Consider the following 13,217-nt stretch of genomic DNA (forward strand, 5'->3'; position numbering starts at 1 on the left):
ACGGAACTGGATTAATAGTTAATAGACTTGTTGAAACAGGGGTGGATTACATTCAAGGGTAATTGGTGTAATTGTTAACAAAGTATTAAAACCTTGGTTTACACGCAGTCGATAACCTGGTGTATTCATTAAACAAAGTATTAAGACCTTGTTACAATTCGAATCCCCATTTAGTTGGAATATTTGACTTCGGGAATAAGAATAATTTTACGAAGACTTCCGCACTTTATGATTATGACTAATGGACTATTATGGACAAATCCGTATGGACATATCAAATAATCCAGGAACAAAGGACAATTAACCCATGGGAATAAACTAAAAACAACATGTCGAACATCATGATTACGGAAGTTTAAATAAGCATAATTCTTTTATTTCATATTTAATTGTACTTTTAATTATCGCACTTTTATTTATTGTCATTTTATTTAATTGCACTTTTAATTATCATTATCTTTAATTATTGCAATTTTATTTTATCTCACTTTTATTTATCGCAATTTCATTATCGTTATTTAATTTACGCTTAAATTTAAGTTATATTTATTTTTAATATTTTACATTAGGTTTTAACTGCGACTAAAGTTTTAAAATCGACAAATCGGTCATTAAACGGTAAAAACTCCCTTTTATAATAATAATAATACTACATACATATATATATATATATATATATATATATATATATATATATATATATATATATATATATATATATATATATATATATATATATATATATATATATATATATATTTGTATATTTACAAATATAGTTTTAAAAATATAGCGTTAAGCTTGGCTAAAGATCCTTGTGGAACGAACCGAACCTACTAAAAACTACACTACTGTACGATTAGGTACACTGCCTATAAGTGTTGTAGCAAGGTTTAGGTATATCCACTCTATAAATAAATAAATAACTTGTGTAAAATTGTATCATATTTAATAGTATTTCTTAGTAAAAATATAACTATTTTGTATACACCTCTACGCACATCAAGTATTTTTGGCGCCGCTGCCGGGGACTTGCTTAAACGCCGGAAGCGAAACGCTATATATAAAAAAAAGATTTTTTTATTAAGTTCTTTGTATAAAAATATACGTTTTAAATTTTAAAAAAAATACAAAAATATAAAAAGAAAAACAAAATTTATATATTTTTAAGAAATTGTTAAATATATAAGTTTTATAAAGTTTCTTTATTTTTATTTTAGTTTGTAAAAATATAAGTTTTATATAAATATTTTTATATAAATATATAAAACAGAAAAAATAAAATAAAAGAACTCGGTCCAGTACTGTTGCAGCCCAGAACCTGGCCAAAACCCTACTCCATGCGACCGCATGGATTTTTAACGCGTAGACCATGCGATCGCATGGCCTGATCTGACATCCCTGATCCGAGCAATAATTACGGAGTTTTTAATTATTATTATTATTTAATTAAAACCCTAATTAGGGTTAGTGTATTTAAATATTTAGTTTAGTTATTTATTTAATTTGAATTTTTAGTTTAATTAGTTTTATTAATATATAAAATTAATACTTTTATAAAATAAATAATATAAAATAATATTTTTATAAAAATTGTACTTTTTATAACTTTAAGTTTATTTTTATATTTTGTATCTTTTTATTTGTTTTAGCGTAATATTTGTATTTTTCGCTCGTATTTAGTTTTAAGTTATAGTTTTTGCCGTAGTTATTTTTTTTTATTTCTAGATTTTTAGGCTTTGCTGTAAAATCCCTTAAGTACTTTTTCTTTAAGACTAAGATTTAGGTGCTTTATAATTTTGTGACGCCGTTTTAATATTTTAGTATCTTTTTAAGTTATTACCATTTTGGATATAGAATTTCTTGTAACCTTTAATATTTTTAGACGCAACTTTTAATTCTTAGTTTTTAGTTCCTTTTTAAGTTTCGACGCGCTACTTTCTTATTTTTATTTTTGGACGCCTATTTTTTTTCGACGTTTTTCGGCGCGTTCTTTTTCTTTCTTATTTCTCGCCGCTCTAGTTTTAGGACATAGAATTTTCTATTTCTTCTCTAAAATTTCTTTAAATTTTGATGAAAAATTATTTTAAGCGGTTAAATTGATAGACATCCAAAATTTTCTGCTTCGTAGTAATAGTTGGATTTGTTAGTGGCTGAGTTGTGAGCTTCCGATTTAAAGGGTTCTGGCTTCCTGCTACATCTATTGGCTATTCGAAACGTGGGGAAAAGCAGAAAAGTCTATTAATTTGATAACTTATATAATTTTTATCTTTTATAACTAATAGGATATTCAGTGAATGCATCGAGCAAAACGTTCACCACTTTTTGTACGTTCACCACCTGTAACTCGATCAAGACATCTAGCCAATATTGTCGCCGTTGATTTTTCTTTAGAATCGTCATCCAGTCGACCAAGTACTCCAATTCAAATTTCCGATAATCCATTTTTTGAACCAGACCTCACAATTGAGAATCCGGAGGATATTCAGGGACAATTCAGAGATCCTGAACCACTAATCTTTCCTCCGGAACCACCAATCATTCAAACAGAGATTGTCGAGGAACCAACCATTAAATCAGAATCCTCTAGTGATTCAGATTCAACAAATTCAATCATGGAAAATCTGGAACCTCTAAGTATGGAAGCCCGAATGAGAGCTAAACGCACTGGCCAAGGTCACGCAATTACTCAACCAGACATAAATGCGCCAGATTATGAAATCAAAGGACAAATCCTACACATGGTAACTAATCAATGCCAATTTAGTGGTGCACCGAAGGAAGATCCAAATGAACATCTTCGTACATTTAATAGGATCTGCACTCTATTTAAAATAAGAGAAGTGGAGGATGAACAGATATATCTCATGTTATTTCCCTGGACTTTAAAGGGAGAAGCCAAAGATTGGTTAGAATCGTTACCCGAAGGGGCGATTGATACATGGGACGTTTTACTTGAAAATTTTTTTAAACAATTCTTTTCGGCATCTAAAGCCGTAAGACTTCAAGGAGAAATTGTTACGTTCACACAAAAGCCAAATGAAACTCTATATGAGGCATGGACAAGATTTGAAAAGTTATTGAGAGGATGTCCGCAACATGGTTTAGACACTTGTCAAATAGTACAAATATTCTACCAAGGATGCGACATCACTACAAGGAAAGACATCGATATAGCACCTGGTGGTTCCATTATGAAGAAAACCGCAACTGACGCTTACAAAATTATTGATAACACTGCTTCCCACTCACATGAGGGCACCAAGAAAAAGATATCATTAGATCATCTAAAGCAGCTAGAGTCGATTCTAGCCATGACTTAGATTCCATTTCTGCAAAGATAGATGTTGTCGAGAGATGAATGGAAAAGATGACTAAGGATATACACTCAATACGAATTAGTTGTGAGCAGTGTGGAGGACCACATTTGACAAAAGATTGTCTCAGTATTGAACAAACAATGGAACAAAGAGAGAATGTTTCATACATAAACCAAAGGCCTGGAAATAATTATCAAAATAATTATCAACCGCCAAGACCAATCTACAATCAAAACCAGAATTATAACTGAAATGTTCCATACAACAACCAACAAGGTTCTAGCAATCAACAAGTACCGAATAATACTTACAATCAGCAAAGACCTATTTTTCAAAATAAACCACCACAAACCGATGATAAAAAGCCAAATTTAGAAGTATGATATCGAAGCTAGTTGAATCTCAAACTCATTTTTTCACATTTCAGAAACAAAACAATGAACAAAATGCTCAAGCATTTAGAAATCAACAAGCTTCAATCCAAAATCTGGAACAAGAAGTGAGTAACCTAGCAAGGTTGATAGGTGAAAGAAAACCGGGAAGTCTACCTAGTGATACAAATGCTAACCCCCGGAATGAAACAGCTAAATCCATTACCACAAGAAGTGGTATTACACTTAAACCACCTGAAATACCTGTAATTTCTGATGAAGCTATTCCTACTCCACAAGAACCACAAACTGAGCAAGATAAGGAAACAGAACCGGTAGTTGAAAAGGTTAATGAAGATAACACAGTTAAGGCAAAACCTTATGTTAAACCATACCAAACACCACTTCCTTACCCGAGTAAAATGAGAAAAGAAAGACTTGAAGCCGAGCAATCCAAATTCTTGGATATGTTTAAACAAATAAATGTAAATCTTCCTTTCATTGATGTGATTTCAGGAATGCCTATATATGCTAAATTTCTGAAAGATCTATTCACGAATAGAAAGAAAATGGAAGAACTCTCGGCTGTTACTATGAATGCTAATTGTTCTGCAGTGCTGTTGAATAAGATACCAGAAAAACTTTCAGATCCAGGAAGTTTCACAATTCCATGTTTTCTGGGTAGTCTTAGTTCAATAGAAGCATTGGCAGATTTAGGTGCTAGTATAAATTTAATGCCGTATTCACTATATGCTAAACTAGACCTTGGAGAATTGAAACCAACACGAATAAGCATACAACTAGCCGATCGATCAGTAAAATATCCTAGAGGGATAATGGAGAACATGGTAGTTAAAGTTGGTACTTTAGTATTTCCAGTAGATTTTGTTATTCTGGATATGGAAGAAGATTCTCGAGTTCCTCTCATATTAGGAAGACCATTCTTAAACACGGCCAAAGCAATAATAGACGTGTTCGGTAAGAAGCTGACCCTAAGTATAGAGGACGAGAGTGTTACCTTTTCAGTTGATAGAGCAATGCAACAACCGCAATCTGCAGATGATACATGTTATTATATTCAAACTATAGATTCACATGCAGAATTGTTAGAAGAATTTCCAGAATTACAAGGAACAGGAGAATGTTTTTTAGGAGAAGGAACTGATCCAATTGATGAAACTAAAATGTTAGCTACACTTATGGCTAATGGATATGAACCAACAATAGAAGAAATTCAAATGCTAAAAGAAGAAGACATATATCGATATAAATCATCGATAGAAGAACCACCGACATTAGAATTAAAGCCACTTCCAAACCATTTGGAATACGCTTATTTACATGGTGAATCTGAATTACCTGTAATAATATCGTCTTCTCTTACTGAAAATGAAAAATCACAACTCATTTCTGTGCTAAAAGCTCATAAACCAGCTATTGCATGAAAAATTCATGATATTAAAGGAATAAGTCCTTCGTATTGCACACATAAAATCCTTATGGAATAAGGTCATAAAATGTATGTGCAACGCCAACGAAGACTAAATCCTAATATGCAAGATGTTGTTAAGAAAGAAATTATTAAACTGCTAGATGCAGGTTTAATTTATCCAATCTCTGATAGTCCATGGGTAAGCCCAGTTCAATGCGTAGCTAAGAAGGGTGGCATGACTGTCATCATAAATGAGAAAAATGAGCTTATTCCTACTAGGACTGTAACAGGATGGCGTGTTTGTATTGATTATAGAAAATTAAATGACGCCACCAGAAAAGATCACTTTCCCTTACCTTTCATTGATCAATTGTTGGAAAGATTAGCCGGAAACAATTACTATTGTTTTCTTGATGGTTTTTCCGTATATTTTCAAATTCCAATAGCACCCGAAGATCAAGAGAAAACCACATTCACGTGCCCTTATGGTACTTTTTCATACAAACGCATGCCATTTGGACTTTGCAACGCCCCTGCAACCTTTCAAAGGTGCATGATGGCGATTTTTTACGACATGATAGAAGAATGCATGGAAGTTTTCATGGATGACTTTTCAGTCTTTCGTGATACATTTGAATCATGTCTAGTTAATCTTGAACGAATGCTTATTAGATGCAAGCAATCAAATCTAGTACTTAATTGGGAGAAATGCCATTTCATGGTTAAAGAAGGTATCGTTCTAGGTTATAAAATTTCAAAGGAAGGAATTGAAGTGGATAGAGCTAAAGTAGATGTAATTGCTAAACTTTCACATCCCACCAATGTTAGAGAAGTTAGGAGTTTTCTAGGGCATGCCGATTTTTACCGACGTTTCATAAAAGTTTTTTTCTAAAATTGCCACTCCTATGAATAAACTCCTAGAAAAGGATTCTCCATTCATCTTTTTAGATGAATGCATCAAATCTTTTAATATTCTTAAAGAAAAACTCACTAATGCGCCGATCATGATAACTCCAAATTGGAATCTACCGTTTGAACTTATGTGCGATGCAAGTGATTTTGCAATGGGAGCCGTTTTAGGACAAAGGATTGAAAAACGATTTCAACCTATATATTATTCTAGTAAGACATTACAAGGAGCATAAACGAATTACACAACTATTGAAAAAGAACTCCTTGCTATTGTTTTTGCTTTTTAACATATTTTGTTCATATCTCGTTCTAGCTAAAACGGTGGTCTATACCGATCATTCTGCTCTTAGATACCTATTTTCGAAACAAGATGCCAAACCACGATTAATCCGTTGGATCTTACTCTTACAAGAGTTTGATATTGAAATCCGAGATAAAAAGGGAGCAGAAAATCTCGTCGCTGATCATCTTTCTCGTCTTGAAAATCCTGAATTAGAAGTTCTGAATGAATCGGCCATACAAGACAACTTTCCTGATGAATATCTATTGAAGATAGATTATAATGAAATTCCATGGTTTGCAGACTATGCAAACTACTTAGTATGTGGATTCCTTGAAAAAGAATTATCGTACCAAAATCGAAAGAAATTCTTTAGTGATATAAAACACTATTTCTGGGAAGATCCACATTTGTTTAAAAGTTATCCCGATGGAATAATCCGCCGATGTGTATTCGGAGATGAAGCTAGTCAAATCTTAAACCATTGTCACACAGGACCAACAGGAGGGCATTATGGGCCTCAACTTACAGCAAGAAAAGTTTACGATGCTGGATTCTATTGGCCTACAATTTTCAAAGACGCACACCTTCTTTGCAAATCCTATGATGCTTGTCAAAGGGCCAGAAAAATAAGTCAACGTGATGAAATGCCACAAAATGTCATTCAAGTATGTGAAGTATTTGACATTTGGGGTATTGACTTTATGGGTCCATTTCCAAAATCACATAATAATCTCTACATTCTCGTTGCCATTGATTATGTATCTAAATGGGCGGAAGCACAAGCTCTCCCGACTAACGATGCACGAGTTGTAGTCAACTTTTTAAAACGTCTTTTTGTAAGGTTTGGAACACCGAAAGCTTTAATAAGTGATCGGGGTACTCATTTTTGTAATAATCAACTTGAAAAAGTTCTTAAAAGATATGGAGTAACTCATAAAATCTCCACTGCTTATCATCCACAAACAAGTGGACAAGTTGAAAATACCAACCGAGCTTTAAAACGTATTCTAGAGAAAACCGTAAGATCAAATCCGAAGGAATGGTCCATGAAATTGGAGGATGCACTCTGGGATTTTAAAACAGCCTATAAAACTCCAATTGGAACCACACCTTTCAAACTCATTTACGAAAAAGCATGTCATCTTCCAGTAGAAATTGAACACAAAGCATTTTGGGCTTTGAAGACATGTAATCTTGATTTACATGAATACGGACGTCTACGATTAAGTCAACTAAACGAATTAGAAGAATTAAGACATGAAGCATACGAAAATTCCTTAATCTATATGGAAAGAACAAAGAAATGGCATGATAAAAGAATCAGAAGTTCAAAAGAATTTAAAGAAGGAGACAAAGTTCTTCTTTTCAATTCACGATTCAAGCTATTTCCTGGAAAATTAAAATCAAGATGGTCTGGACCATTCATAGTCAAAAGAGTTTTCCCATACGGAATAATAGAGTTAATAAATTCAAATGGGATTGAATTTAAAGTTAATGGTCACAGAGTTAAACATTACATACATGGTCCGATGGAAGTTGACAATGAAGTCAATCATAATTTCACCACCCAAGAAAACCTTCAAAATGAAAACATAAATATGTTATCAACAACATATGAAAAATAAAAATTGGAAAATAGGGAGGATTCAAATTGGAGTGATGAAGAAGAATTCTTATACAAACCTCCTATTCCAAGAAATGAAGAAAAATGTGAACAAGAAGTTCAAATAGAAGTGATAGAACCAAGAAAAGAACACCCGAAAAAGGTTTACAAACCAACTCGACTTCTTAAAGCCGGAGACCCGGGTGAATTTATCATTTCTTGCTTGCTTAATGATGGTGCTATATATAATGGACTCGCAGATTTAGGAGCAAGTGCAAATATTATGCCTCTTTCCTTATACAAAAGATTAGGTATGTGTAAATTAAAACCAACCAAAATAGGTGTTCAATCATTTGACCTAACCATTAAACACCCGGTTGGAATAGCAAGTAATTTACTTGTTAACGTGGGAAGTTTGACCTTTGTTGCAAACTTCATAGTGATTAATATGGAGGAAAACCTTGATATTCCTCTAATTTTAGGTCGCCCATTTTTAGCAACCACCGAGGCGTTCATTGATGTAAGAGAATGTAGAATGACACTTAGGGATGGTGATAAATCGATCAACTTTGTGAACCGAAAGTTTAGGTTTCCACCAACCAAAACTGTTAGACCAATAAAAACACATAAGTGTGGGGAAGATGAAGAAACACTTAATGTTGATCCGATCACAAAGAACCCTGTTGATGATACGAAATTAGATGAACCCGTTTTTAACAGTTCAATGAAGAACTTTATAAACGGATTCATGATGCTAAGATTAAGGGAAACTTTAAGTTATGTAATCGATTAGTATCCAATTTATCGCCAAAAGAAAAGGCAATGTTAGTTGAATTTGTGAAAGTTACGGAGGAAATCAACAAATGGATTGAAGCAAAAGTCAGAGATATACAAGTTGTTGAAGATACAATTGAAAATAACGTTAATCACAATTTCAATACCACATCTAACTAAGTGTGGGGAGGTTCGAATCTTTTTAGGGTAATAGTTATTTCTGTTAGAGTTAGATATTCTGTTTTCGTGTAGTTCTCGAGAATGGAATCAGAATGGTCTTTCCCTAGCAGACCCTAAAGAACTAGTCTTCTCCTCCCATTCTGAATTTTTATTTTTTTTTAGGTTTTACGAGTTGAAGAATTCCTTTGATCTGAACCATGGTCTAATGCTACATGCTTTGATCACTAAACGTAATAATGACACACTCCCGAGTGACCTGGTATCAGTAATAAGAGCCAAATTGGACGGAGTAAGAAAAGAACTCAGAAACGATCATAATAAGTTACATTTTGGTAAAGGAAAATCAAAATCCGCAGCGAAAAGAAGAGCACGACACCTTGAAAGATGTCAGAAATGCGGAAAATGGTCACACGAAGGAAAATGCTCGACGAATCAGACATATTCCAATACCAAGTTCGTTACTTTATGCAGAGAAGGACCGTTCATATGTTTCGAAGAAAAATCGTTGAATGCTAGAGGTTATGCGTATGTAGCTATGGAAAACCAATTAGTCCGACTATCTTATGAGTGGGCTAAAGCAGGTCACTGAGAATTCTATCTCACAGGTAAGTATGTACATTTTTTATTTTTATTTTATTGCTTTTAACCTTTTGATAATAAACGCTAAATCGTTCGCTATAAAGTATTAAATTGATACTCAATAAAAATAGGTTTTGCGACCGAAATTATTGATATCATACAAAAATTTATTACATCACTGCGAAATTTACCGTTTATTCTTAAGGTATAAATATCTATAATCAATCAACCCAAAATATTTCAAAAATTCATCAGGAGTAAAACTAGATAATATAGCCGAAATTACTTTACCAAAAAGAGGGGCGTATATTTTTGATAATATTTGATTGATTAAAGTAGGATAAAAGACCAAAAAGATTTTTAATTTTATTTTTACTTTGTCTTTAAAATTAATATTAAATTATTATTATTATAACTTTTTAAAATCAATATATTTAAGTTTGTAAATATTTGAAAAATTAATATTTTTAAAATAAGTTTGTATGTTTAAAAACAAAATTTTTAATATAATGTTTGTATTAATAATATGAATTTTTAATTTTATGCATTTCAAATTTAAGTTTGGTGTGAATTTAAAAAAAAAAAATTACTTTATTTAACTAAGATAAAAATATGATTTTTAAAATTCATCGTGAGTTGAAAACTAGGTCAATGAACCGAAATTGCTCTACCCAAGGGAGGGACGAGAACTTTTATTATCATTATCTTTAATCTTATTAAATTAAAGTATGCCAAAAACATTTAAAAAACCCAAAAATCTTTGCTTTTAAAACAACGCTTTGAATTGACAACTTTTAAAATTTTGTCAAGGGACGGACTAGGACAACGATCCGAAACACCCTCACTCCTAAAAAAGAAACAAATTTTTAAAAATTTTATTAATTTATGTTTTAAAAGTTATAAGGTTTTCATTATAAAAAAAAAAGGGACCTCATGCGATCGCATGAGATTTACCCTGTAACCTCATGCGATCGCATGAGGCTGGAAACTGGCCAGAAACATAAAGCTCAGCGAGCTGCTCTCTGTATCCACACACACACATAAACACACGAACATACACCCCAAAACCTCTCAAATTTCATCATTTTTTCACCAAATTTCACCAAATTTCTCGCTACAATCCGCTCTAAACATGAATTTGATAAGAAGTTTATCAAGAAGGGTAACAATTTCACCCCTAAACCTCTTTAAATTTGATTTTTAGTGTTCTTGAGCTATATTTTACCTAATTTGATTTTGTTAATTTCTAGTGTAATTAGAGTTAAATTGTTAGTATTTTATGCATGTATAACCTAGATTGATGCTATTTAACATGATTTGAAGCCAAAAACTTCAAAATTTTTAGGAATCTAGGGTTTGTGTTCTTGAGCAATTTGGGGCTTTTTGATATAAATAGGTTATGGCCGATTTTTGTCATGAATTATTGCTAAATTAAGTAGTGTAACATATTTAGGTAGCTAAATGATCCAAACTTTGATCCTAAACATGATTTTTGAGAATTAAAGTGGACTTTTTAGGTATAAAATTCATGAACTTGATTAAATTGATGTAAATGCTATTTGAAACCTGTTTAATTGCTAGTAATGGTTATTTTAACATGTTATTTGAATTGAATGCTTATGAACTTTGTAAACATTTTCATATATGCTTATTTGAAAAAAATGTAGATTTGTAAAAATTGTGAAAATGTGTATAAGTTTAATTTTGATTAAACATGAGTAAATAATTGTTTCAAGTTGTTATTTTGCTAACACTAATGCATATTTGGATGCACAAATTTTTTGTTTAATGTGTTTTGCAGAGATTTACTAATACTGATGGTGCATCATCATCATCTAGACAACCTGCTCCAGAACCTGAACCAGAAATGCAATATGAACCCGAACAAGAACCACAACAGGAACAACAATGTGACGACCCGGAAATTTCTGACCAAATTTAAACTTTAATCTTTATATTATTCCGACACAATAAGCAAAGTTTGTTAAGTTAAATCTCAAGAATTTTAAACTGTGTTCATACATTCATTATAACCTCGACCAAATTCCGACGATTCACGAACCGTTATATATAAATAGATATGTATATGTATATATATATATTATAACTTGAGAATATTAATAAAGTATTAAACGTATAATACTTTACACGAATGTATTTGTTTCAATATGATTTTCGACGAAATAAAAAAAATATATATATATTAAATGATTGAATTATCAGAAACATTGAATTATGATTACAAGTCTCTGTTGAGAGGTCCACTATAATTTGAGAAAATCTATTCCTCTTAACGATATTCAGAATAATTTGTAAAGCTATTTATAAATAAAAACAAAAAGTATCATTTACGAAAGTTAGACAAAAGTTAGTGGAGAATTGGTTTCCATAATATTCTATTAATCTATTTTCAAACGTACAAAGATGTTTTCAGTTTAAAAAGAACTTTATTATTAAAACGTATATAACTTTTATAAATATCTAGAATCACTTTTGATAACTCATTACTTAACCAGTATAATAAATATAACGATATTTATATTTTATTTCATTAAATATATATAACGATTTAAATTAATATTATATATATTTATACGCGTATTATACATACATAGTTTTTATACTTTTACTATACTTTAACTTTACCTTTACTTTACTTTTACTTTACTTTAACTTTAATAATTCACTTTAATAATTCATACTTTAATAATTCACTTTAATAATTCATACTTTAATAAATCACTTTAATAATTCATACTTTAATAATTCACTTTAATAATTCATACTTTAATAATTCACTTTAATAATTCATACTTTAAAAATTCACTTTAATAATTCAAAAATCTATTATAAATAGAATTCAATAGATTTCATTATTTCATAGAAACTTGAAAATATATTTCTCTAAACTCTCTCAATCGATATATATATATATATATATATATATATATATATATATATATATATATATATATATATATACATATATATATATATTTGCTCTGTATTATTTTAAGATATTATTAGTATACATAAAATATTACGATGGAGTGTTGTCCGAGTGATTTCAAAATAGTTTTTTTTTAATGAGTCGAAGCTAAGGAAATTATGGGTTATAGATATGGAGGTGATGGGTATGGTTCATGGGTATGCTCGTGAGGTCAATCTAGTGTTTATCATCTCCGTTGCGTCTACGTACTTTCCTGCAATATTGAATCTCAATATTGATACGTTCGTGAATTGTAAGACCCTAATCAGTTTGTACAGCAGTGTAAATATGTTACATAGAGTGTGGGTGATGTTGTGCAGTTAAACAGAAGTCACTGAGTGAGACGAGCCTAGTGCGCGCCGCGCACACTAAAGGGAGCGCGCCGCGCACCCCTTACTGTAGCCGGGTTCCAGCTTTTTAAATCAGATATTTTGATGGGCATTTTGGTAAATTCACTTATGGACGGGTTAGAGACAGATAGGTCAGTTTGTGGAGCACCATTACTCCATAATCAACAACCTTATCACTTTAACTTTGATTCTAGAGAGAGATTGTGATTTCTGAGAGAGAAAGCTTAAATCCAAGAGGAAGGAGCTTGTTTTGGGTTAAAGTTCAAGCATTAAAGTCGTTCATCTTATCTCTAGCTTCGTTGTGGTGGTTGTGGTATGTTCTAATTTTATTTTCCTTACTTTGATTTAGTGTAAGGGTTAGGGTTTGAGTAAATGATGAACACAAAACCCATTATTGGTGATTTTGGGTGTTCTTGGGTAAAAT

The 13,217-nt window shown here is 31.5% G+C and overlaps 1 non-coding gene across 1 annotated transcript; it reads right to left on the minus strand.

Moving 5' to 3' along the window:
- Nucleotides 1–2,999: 2,999 nt before the first annotated feature.
- LOC139856231 (small nucleolar RNA R71) lies at nt 3,000–3,106 on the minus strand. The gene has a single exon (XR_011761726.1). It is a non-coding gene; the product is annotated as a small nucleolar RNA R71 (small nucleolar RNA).
- Nucleotides 3,107–13,217: the final 10,111 nt, after the last annotated feature.

This window comes from Rutidosis leptorrhynchoides, chromosome 6 (genome assembly GCF_046630445.1).
Source record: "Rutidosis leptorrhynchoides isolate AG116_Rl617_1_P2 chromosome 6, CSIRO_AGI_Rlap_v1, whole genome shotgun sequence".
In the NCBI taxonomy this organism is placed as follows: Eukaryota; Viridiplantae; Streptophyta; class Magnoliopsida; order Asterales; family Asteraceae; genus Rutidosis; species Rutidosis leptorrhynchoides.